Here is a 10,578-nt window from a genome sequence, read left to right as displayed (position 1 = left end):
CACCTGTAAAATCGAAGGAGCATTTCATGGAGCATGTACCTCTCAAGTACTGTGAATTACACATTCGCAATCCATTGAGGGAAATTGGTCTTGAGTAAAAGGAAATTGGTCCACCTTTCAGTTTATAATAGATCCTACTAGAATCCTGTTACCAGCGGGACAGATTTCATCATAGCCAACACCCTCCAAAATAGATTCTATCAAACTGTAGGCGTAGGAAGAGAGTTATTAGGAAGAGGGGCTCACCCCTTCCTATGGACCCCAGACAACTATCATTTCAAAATGTTGTCTTCTATCAGGGTATCAACACTAGCCCACCACATTAAGAGCCCTTTTTATGTCATGTGTATACTATATATTGTCAGATTCTCACATCTGAATTTGATTTTAAAAGAAAGCAACTTTTCTATATAACATATTGGGGGCCTTAAAATAGCAGATCTTTAGACTTCAGAAGGTGCCTACAGATTCTGAGATGGAGCTAGGGGAACATGGAACAACTGTCAGTACCTTTGTGGTTGCTGATCATGAATTACTCAGGGAGCTTCGATAGGTGCGAACAAGGCACTGGGGTGTGGGGGTGGTTAGTGAATGAGTATGGCGAGCCTCTGCTGGCCCATTCCTCTGCGTGGAAGAGAGACGACGAAGGAGAGGAGCAGGAAGGAAGTGATACAAAAGGGTCTTTGTACAGTTTTCTCTTACTTGTGGGAAATTGAAAAAACGACAGTTATTTCATCATGAACCAAACTAAAATCTGAATTTGTACAGTACATCCAATCCAAATAGGGAGCCTTTACCCTGTTGCTTGGCAGAGCATACATTTTTCAAACTCATTGATGGCATATGCTGCCTGCTCCTGGGAAACCTCCCCCATTGGTCCCACCTGGAATCCTGTCACCAGCAGGACAGGTCTCACCATACCAACACCCTCCAAAAGAGGTTCTGTCAAACCATCGGCAGAGGAAGGAAGTTAGTAGAAAGAAGAGCTCACCCCTTCCTCCAGACGCCAGTGCGGCCATGTTGGCTGACACCAGCTCACCTGCTCTTCGCTCTGGATTCCTCGCACTTCCCTGGAGACGTGCTGGCCACAGCACTACTCATGACCATGTTTTTTCTCACCACGCGCTCATGCCCGTTTCAGCACCCAGAATAAGGTGGCTATTTAGATGAAACACAACTGAGGTGTTGTTTTAATTCTTCCAGTGAGTGATTCCAGATTATAGACAAGTATCCCTGGCGCTTAACTGCATCTGCAATTGCAGGAAGGAAAACACTAGAAGGGTCAAATCAAGCTGTACGTTTTACACAGGCACTTATTTGAACTTGCTCGAGCACCTGCACCTGCATGCATGTGTGTGCATGGGAACAGAGGCGCACACATGTGCTCACTAAGGGAAGGGGAAGGACTGGGACACTGGGCCTTTTCGGGCGTGCCTCCTGAGGGGAATGACTGCTGTTTATTCTTTTTCATTAAATGAACAAGCTTTTGATACAGCTCAGGTATGTAAAATACTGCACACTGTAAACGGTCTAGAAAACTAGAGCTTCACGTCTTGTTTTTAAAAAGCCATTAAGCTTAAGTGAAAAACCAAGAATGGAGTACAAAACTGTAACAAGGGCCATGGTGGTTCCGCAGTGTCTGCATCCAAAGTCCTTTACTGCAGAGCAGCAACCCACTCAGTGGATATCACACTGATCTGTGCGTGGACACAGGCAGGTCCAGCCTAAGGGTGGGGTGGGGAGCTGCGTTGTCAGTTGGGTGTGCTCGAACTGGAACAGACCTCATAAGACCAAGAACCAGCCAGCATAAAGGATTAAATGGGAATGCGCGCGTGCGCGCGTGCGCACGAGCACACACACACACACACACACACACACACACACACACACATTCCATGTAGGTTGGCTTCTGGGTTTTGGTTTTGGTTTTTCCTAGGAGCTGTGACGGGTTCTTGTAAGTTTACTGGTAAACAATGTCCATGGTAGGGCCTTACTGCTTGGTCTAATGTAGTGACTTCTGTAGCACTCTGTACTGTGGTCTCTCCTTTCACTGTGTACTGCAGATGAACCATTTAGCTAACCCTCTCACCATCCCCAATCTACCCTTCGTGGAGAGCTCACAGGTCACTCGCTTGAAATGTTCTGGAAGACCAGCATATTTATTTCCATAGCAGATGACCTTGATCCCTTTGTCCAGCATGTTTTCTTGAACTCATCTACATCTCCTCTCCAAACAAGCATGAAACATTCTAAGATTTATACCTGACAGCCTCCAGAAAAGGCCTTGGAAAATGGTGACATCCAAGGTCTGGCCACAACCCAGGGAAAGAAATGACTTGTTTTCATAGAGTTTCTGAACCTCTCTCGTAGCTTCAGTGCTCCTGAGCACATTCCGGTGCCCAGCGGACGAAGGACAGAGCATTAGGGTTGGCGCAGCTCCCATGGATGTGTACCACTCTCAGTTTCCGCTTCTGCAGAGCCCGCTGTAGGACCCCTTGTTCATCAGTGAGGTCAAGGGACCCAGGCTGTTTTCCCCGCTATGCTGTGCACAGTGCCAGGAGGCTGTCGAAGCCTGGAGTCGATTCCAGGGCCCCATTTTCCATCAGGTAGAGAACTGACTGAAGTAGCTCCTTTCCAGAGCCTTCCGTCTTTGACTCCAAGTCATCGAATACTTCATATAAACAGCCCTTGAAATACGTGGATCGAACATTGCTAGCACAAGGAGAGAGGTTTCTGAATAAGGTCATGGGCAACATGAACAAGATTCTTGTTTTCATGGAGACATTCCTGAAATTTTTTGCTCTCCTTATCTTCTAGAAGATCAAAGTCAGTGGCAGCATCACGAAAGTCTGAATTAACTGTTAGGGTTTGGCCAGTGACTTGGGCTGTGAAATAATTCATAACTGAGAGAAGAGATAGATGCGGGGAGAAAATTTATTTTACTTTCCAAGGGAGGAAAGGACCAAGTATTGCTCATCAATACAGGATGGGGGAAGGAAGAGTGGCTTTCGCTTTTAAAGAGCAATTGGTTGCTGTTGCTAGATGACAAGGAAGGGAGGGAGTGATTGTGTTGAAGTTGAGCAGATACGGGGGTGGGGGGTGCCTTAAAAAGTTAGTTTGTTTGCTTTTCAGGAGATAGTCTGGCAGATGTCCTAAGGAGATGTCTTATCAGTATTTTTCCCAAGCCTGTAAAACAAGCTTAGAATAAAAGTTATGAAGAGTTCAAAAGAGGTTTGAAGGGGGGAGAGAAGGGAACTAGAGAGTCCTTGATGTGAATTCTCCCTGATTGTGAAGACAGCAAGGAGCAGGAAGATGCAAGAATGCAACCTTATCTTGTCCCGAAGTTTGAACAGAAGAGCTGTCTGAATCAGAGGAGCCGAAAATCTTGGGGTTTAATTACCAGGTGTTTTTCATAAATTGTGGAAGGTCACAGCAAAGATGAAAAAAGGCCTTTTTCTATCCTTACATAACCCCTTCCAGGATTTCAGGGCTGGAACCTGAGGTGCAACCATCGCACTGATGTGTGTTTTGATCACCAACACAACTTCTCAAGGCTTCTTACTTTTTAGAAGCAGTGTCCTGGGCTCTTTTTTGAGGGAGGAAGGGAAGAGGGGGTGGGGAGAGCACCATCACCGAAGGATCCAAAAATCTTGGATCCAAAAATCTTCTACAAGGAGCCAATCCTCCTATCTCAGAGGATTTACTCCTTGTAGAAGCCATCCAGTTTCTGTTGGAAGCATCTGACAATTCCATTCTGATCTCTTCTGGATGCTGTGTATTCCTGGTTTTCCACCCATCCCTCTAGCACAGCAGTCACCAACCTTTCGGACTTCACGGACCACCAGTGGTCCACAGGCGGTTGGCAACCGCTACTCTAGTGGAAGTTCTTTTTTTTTTTTCCTGTTCATTCTGTGTCAGCTCCAAACAACCCCACTCTAACTTTATTTTTTAGAAGTCACTATTTTACTATAATAAATCCTTATTTTTCTTGTGATCGTCACCTTTAAAAATTAAAACTGGCCCTGGCCAGTGTTCTCAGTGGTTAGAGCGTCAGCCCACATATTGGGTTGTGGGTTGGCTCCCTGGCCTGGTCTAGGCACGTACAGATGCAATCAATCAATGATGTTTCTCTCTCTTTCTCCCTCTTCCCGCGCCCCCCTCCCCCAGCCCCCACCTTCTCTTTCACACTCTCTAAAAATGAATGGGGATGATGTTTTCATACCTTGGATACTTTTATAAATTAAACAGAATCTGACATTTCGTCTGCTCTCCCCACCACTTTTGATGCTTCTGGAAAGGATCTTCAGCTAGATGAACCACTAGTTTTATCTAGTAACTAGAGGCCCAGTGCACAAAAATTTGTGCACTCGCGGGGGCAGAGGGGGGTCCCTCAGCCCGGCCTGTGCCCTCTTGCAGTCTGGGACCCCTCGGGAGATAATGCCCTGCTGGCTTAGCCCTGCTCCCGGGTGGCAGAGGGCAGGCCCAATCCCTAGGTGCAGCCCCTGGTCGGGCTCAGAGCAGGGCCGATTGGGGAGTTGGGGTGCCTTCCCCTGTCATGCACAGAGCAGGGCAGATTGGGAGGTTGTGATGCCACCCTCAGTCACGCTCAGGGTAGGGCCGATGGGGGGGTTGGGGCACCGCCCCCTGTCACACTCAAGGCAGGGTCTATGGGGAGGTTGCGGTGCCACCCCCTGTCACGCACAGAGCAGGGCCCATCAGGAGGGTTGGGCTCCATACCCTGTCATGCACAGAGCAGGGCCAATCAGGGGGTTGGGGCACTGCCCCCTGTCACGCACAGAGCAGGGCCCATCAGGGGGGTTGGGGCTCCGTACCCTGTCACGCACAGAGCAGTGTCAATCAAGGGGTTGGGGAGCTCCCCCCTGTCATGCACAGAGCAGGGCTGATCAGGGGGTTGAGGAGCTCCCCCCTGTCACTCACAGAGTAGGGCCGATAGGGGAGTTGGGGCACCGCCCCCTGTCACACTCAGGGCAGGGCAGATCAGGGGGTTGGGGCGCCGCCCTCTATCACCCACAGAGCAGGGCCGATCAGGGGGTTGGGGCGCCACCACTGTCACACTCAGGGCAGGGCCGATGGGTAGGTTATGGCTCTACCCAATCACACACAGAGCAGGGCCGTGGGGGTGGGGGGTTGGGGGAGCCGCACCCTGTCACACACAGAGCCGCAGGGCGATCAGGGGGTTGGGGAGCTCCTCCCTATCAGGCACAGAGCAGGGCTGATCAGGGGGTTGGGGCGCCTTCCCCTGTCACAAACAGAGCAGGGCGGATAGGGAGGTTGTGGCCCCGCCCCCTGTCACACACAGAGCCGCAGGGCGATCAGGGGGTTTGGGCGCTGCCCCCTGTCACGCTGATCCCGGTGCTGGGAGGCATATTACCCTTTTACTATATAGGATAGAGGCCTGGTGCATGGGTGGGGCTGGCTGGTTTGCCCTGAAGGGTGTCCTGGATCAGGGCAGGGGTCCCCACTGGGGTGCCTGGCCAGCCGGGGTGAGGGGATGATGGCTGTTTGCAGCTGGTCACACATCCTTCAGGGTGGGGGTCCCCACTGGGGTGCCTGGCCAGTCTGGGTGAGGGGCTGAGGGCTGTTTTCAGGCCGACTGAAGCTCCCAACTGCTCCTTTTTTTCTTTTTTCTTTATTCTGGGCCAGCTTTAGCTCTGGCTCCAGCTCTGAGGCTTGTGATGCTGAAAGAAGGTATCTGGTTTGTTTCGGTTCTATAATCGAAACACTGTATAACTCCAGCTCTGAGATCCCGGGATCGCTGAAAGCAGGTTTCTGGGGTTTTGTTTAGCTTCTATATTTGTTACAATGTTTCTTAAACTGCAGGCTCAGAGGCCGGCAAGGCAGGCGGGGAACGTTGGTTTCCTCCGTCACTGAAGCAAGCAAGCCTCATGTTAGTTTCAAGCTGCCTGGCTGCCGGCCGCCATCTTGGCTGGCAATTAATTTGCATATCTTGCTGATTAGCCCATGGGAAGGGTAGCAGTCATATGCCAATTACCATGTTTCTCTTTTATTAGATAGGATGGGATTTACTTTCTCAGAGCCCTTTGAGATAACCAGAACACCATGGAGTCAGTATTTAGTTATAAATTGTATGAGAACTTGTACTTTGCCAAACACTTATATTACCTCCTTGGAATTATTTGCCTCTGTTAAGTGGTGTCTGCCTTGTTCTCTGTCTAGATTGTAAACTCTGGGAAGAAGCCTTGGCTTATACTTATGTATCCATCATTGAAAAACTGAAAACACTGAGTAAAAAATAAGTAAATAAATAAAAATAAATATGAATGGAGAAAAAATATCCTCAGGGGAGGATAAAAAATTAAAACTAAGTAATTGCCTTTACTCCATAAATGAGTAATAAATGGATAACATTAGCATGAATTTAATGTTTTTTAGAATTACAAAAGCTATGCACTTTATAAAAAATTTAACCACCACCTAAAGGAGAATTGATTTGCAAGTCTCGCCTTCAGAGGTGACCATCATGAGTGGTCCGGTGGGTCTCTCTCGGGCTCTCTGCTTCTCATTCTGTCTTTTTCTGTCTCTGTCCCATGCGTTCACACATATGCATGTCCGCCTGTTGAAATCACATGTTATGTTGTCTAGCAGGTGGACTTCTGGATGCAGACGCTTGGTCCGCATGTCTCACCTAAGAGAATCACTGAGGTCTTTATCTGCAGCCCATAGGGACCCCTGCGCCTCCTTTAACAGCTGCTGCGCTCCACTCCTCCACGTGAACCAGGGCGGATAAAACCCCGACCCCCCTACATGACATTACCAGAAGTGTTTTTCCAATCCCCGCTATTTCACCAGTGCTCTGGTGGGTGGTCTTGAAAACACATCTTTTAAAAATTGTGCAAGTATTTCTGCGGGGTCACCTCCTGGAATGAGCATGGCCAGGAGCAGGTGAGCGCCCTGGGGGAGGTGCAGGGTCCTGCACGCTGTCCTTTCAGAGCTGGGCCTTTCCGCTTCTCTCCAGGGGCTCCGCTGGGCCTCTGTTTTCTCACTGTGTCCCGGGGCTGCTTGCCTCCTGACTAGCAGCCTGCCTGTCGGAGTGACAGTGCTCTCCCCGGCGTTCACAGGGAGTGCGGGCCCACTGGGAGGCCGGTGTCTGGGACAGTGCGGGAGTGTGCACCGCCTCGCACTGGAATGCGTGTGCTTGCTCTCTGCCTATGTTTAACCCACTGCCTTCGGGGCGTTTCCTGCATGGAAGGGGTGTGAAACCTTTCTCTGGCCGTGGGCTGTAAGGAACGCTTCTCAGTGTGTGGTTTTTCTTCCCAGCTTCCTGCGTTTTTCTTGTTTTTGTTTTGGGCACAGGAAGAACCAGACGTTTCCCCACTGGCTCCTGGCTCTGGGGCCTCTCCCTACCCTGAGGTTACGCACATACTAACGAAAAGGCCTTTTTTTTTTTTAGATTGGATCTTTAATTCATCTGGAATTTCCCTTTCAAATAACAAAAATCCAAAAATAAAAACAGAAAACAAATTAATAAAACAAATTAATCTGTCCCTTCTTGAAATATGTGAGCAGCCACAGAAAGGCAACTGTGGTGGGATCCCCTTTATAGGAAACATCTGGAATAGGTAAAGGAACACAGACAGAAAGCAGAAGAGAGGTTGCCAAGGGCTGAGGAAGGGGGGGATGGGCAGTGAGTCTTTTGGTGAAGGGTTTCCATTTGGGGAGATAAATATTCTGCAAATAGGTTGTGGTGATGTTTGCACAGCCTCGTGCATGTACATAATGCTCATGATTTGCACAATTTAAAACAAAAACATTTTATGACGTGTAAGTTACAACTTGAAATAAGTTAAAATATACAATAGTTAAAACAAAAATATTAACACCGAAACAAAAGCTCAAAAAGGGAGGGTAAAGGGAGTTCTGGGTCGGGGAGCAGTTCAAGAGGCTCCATAGCTGGCACTGAGGAGTTTTCTAAAACCAGCTCTTTTTTCAGGGGTGGTGGGTAACGTGCCGGATCCATTGCAGGTGCCGGCGACGGTTCTACCTGCGGAGGGACGGGTGATTTGCCAGCTCGTGGGTACCGGTGCACGTGATGACTCTCCCAGTGGGTGCTGCGGAATGTGGTGCACATGCCGCCTCCTGCTGCAGGCCTGCTGATGACATGGGTGCTGGTGCTGGCTGCGGCTCTGGAGAGGCCGCTGGAGCTGACACTCCTCCGGTTTGGGAGCCGCCTGTACCTATGCACTGTTTTCTGCACCTGTATCTGCTCCTGAGGGTGTGCAGGCACAGGAGCTGGAGGAGGAGGGAAGATCATCCATGTGCCGGCCTTTCCATGTAGCCCCCAGAGGCAGGACACAGCCGGAGCCCGCCAGAGAAGCCACAGCCAGGACTCACCATAGGACATCCTCCTCCAGAGGGGTGGTCTGAAGCCGGACTTTGTTCCCGGCCCAATGACAGACTCCAAGTTTCCTTTCTGTGTGCCCAGCCCTGCGCCCTGCCTATATGCTCTCATGCACCCCACTGCCTTCTCATGGTTGGCCTTTGCCTCGGGGGGCTCCAGGTACTCAAATCCAATCCAAGGGAGTAGGCACAGTGCTCCAGGTCAGGGCTGCACATGAAGAAGTGCACAAAGACGTTGGGTGGGACCTGGGAAGCATCCAGGGCAGCCTCTGGGCCTGCTCCACCCATGTCTGGGCCCTGTTTCTGGAGACCCCTCAGTAGCCAGTCAGCCCAAGCTTTCACTGACCCTTGTTGGTTGCATGGCACACCTGCATTTCACCAGGGGAGATGGAGTGGTCGTCCCCACTGACCACTTCCTGAAGGACCTCCTGAGTGTTGCTCTGCAATGAGAATGGCCGTTAGCCCATCTGGAGGCATCAGAGCCTGGGGGACATGAGATCCCCCTCTAGGGCGCAAGAGAAACCCCAGGCAGAGGATAGCGCTCTATACCTCACGTCCACCCAGCCAGCCTGGACCTGTGGTGTGAACATGACCGGCCCACCTGGCTTCTGACACCTCCTCAACCCACACTTTTTTCAGGGCAGGCCCTCCCTGTGTGAAACCCTCCTGCTTGTCACGCACACGGGGAGGGACCTAGAGGTGTCCTTGTGGGATCATAGTGGTGGCCTGGCCTGAACTGGACTGGACCACCTTTAAGTCCTGTCCTTCCTGTTACCTTTAAGTCCTTCCAGGAAAAAGGACAGACATGCCTGGGGTGAGATCTGACTCAAAGTCTGCAACTTTCCTGAGGCCAAGGCCTTGAGACCTGGGGATGCAACAAGTAAACATGCTGCTCTCTGGAGCATCTCTAGCTAAGTGAGCTGGGTAGACGCTTACATAGAATGTGGCTGCCTGGTTACCAGGGCTCCAAGTTCCATTGGGCTCTTTCATGAGGAAGTGAGTTACCTGCCTGGGTTCCCCTACCTGAGCTTTCTCCTGAGACAAGAGCTCCAAGGGCCCCGCTGGGCTGCTGACTGCTCCCCTGCACCACACACCACACACAGTTACACAACTGTCCCTACATAGAGTCTGACCAAGGGAAGGGCTCAGTTTACTTCTTTCATGTCTTTGCTGTCCTTTACTCCCTGACATTCGGGAACCACCGGGGCTCCTCTGTGACACCCGTCTCAGGATGTTGAGTGACACCCCTTGGTCCTGACCCCAATGTCGTCCTTCATGCTTCAGAGTGAGAAGCTCACCAAGCAAAAGCCAGAAGTGAAACTTCGAAGGCTGTTGCAGAACCTGCACGGGCCTGTTGGTGACCTGTCGTACCTGCCCCTCACTGGCGCAGGCGGCCGTCCCCACAGACCATCTCCCCCTGATATCCTGGGTAGAGCTCTGCAATGACAGTGACTGGCAGCGGGACCGGAGGCATCAGGGCCAAGTCAGTTCGTTGTCACAACTTCTTTTTAATCTTCTGCTCTCAGATCAGGCCTGGACCTGTGTCTTCCCAGACCTCCACCAGGGGGATGAAATTTACCTCCAGGGATCAGGATAAACCTCGGGCAGAGGGATCCGCCCCACACTACAGACCCATTCTGCCAGACTCGACGTGAGCAGGCCCTCCCCACAGGAACCTCTTTTCCTACACACACACACACACACACACACACACACACACACACACACACACGGGGAGGAGACATTGAGATGCCCAAGCGGGGTCAGAGTGGTGGCCTAGCCTGAACTGGACACCCTGGGCCTCCATTTGTTTGTTACCCTGAGGGTCTCTCCAGGGAAATAGCCATTGGCTTTTGGTTTGAGATCTGATTCAAAGTCTGCAACATCTAAAGGGCCTGCCATTGTGGGCTTTCCTCAGACCACGGCCTCAGGATGTGTGGACGCTCTATTGAGCTTCTTCAGCAAAGTGAGCTAAATAAGGGCATCTCTAGAATGTGGCTGCCAGTTCCCAGGGTTTAAAGTTCTGTGCCTGGGTTCCCCAACCTGAGCTTCCTCCTGAGGTAAGAGCTTTTCCAAGGCCCCTTTGGGCTGCTGACTGCTCCCCCTGCACCACACACCACACACGGCTTACACCATAACTATACAGAGTCTGACCAAGTGAAGGGCTCAGTTTACTTCTGCTTGCTTGCTTTTAACCCC

At 50.7% G+C, this 10,578-nt stretch overlaps 1 pseudogene; it reads right to left on the bottom strand.

Annotated features, from left to right (window-relative positions):
* Positions 1–793: 793 nt before the first annotated feature.
* Positions 794–10,281, bottom strand: LOC118664111 (annotated as a pseudogene).
* Positions 10,282–10,578: the final 297 nt, after the last annotated feature.

Source organism: Myotis myotis, unplaced genomic scaffold (genome assembly GCF_014108235.1).
Source record: "Myotis myotis isolate mMyoMyo1 unplaced genomic scaffold, mMyoMyo1.p scaffold_m19_p_10, whole genome shotgun sequence".
In the NCBI taxonomy this organism is placed as follows: domain Eukaryota; kingdom Metazoa; phylum Chordata; class Mammalia; order Chiroptera; family Vespertilionidae; genus Myotis; species Myotis myotis.
The sequence above is the reverse complement of the archived record's forward strand: the minus strand, read 5'-3'. Positions and strand labels throughout refer to the sequence as shown.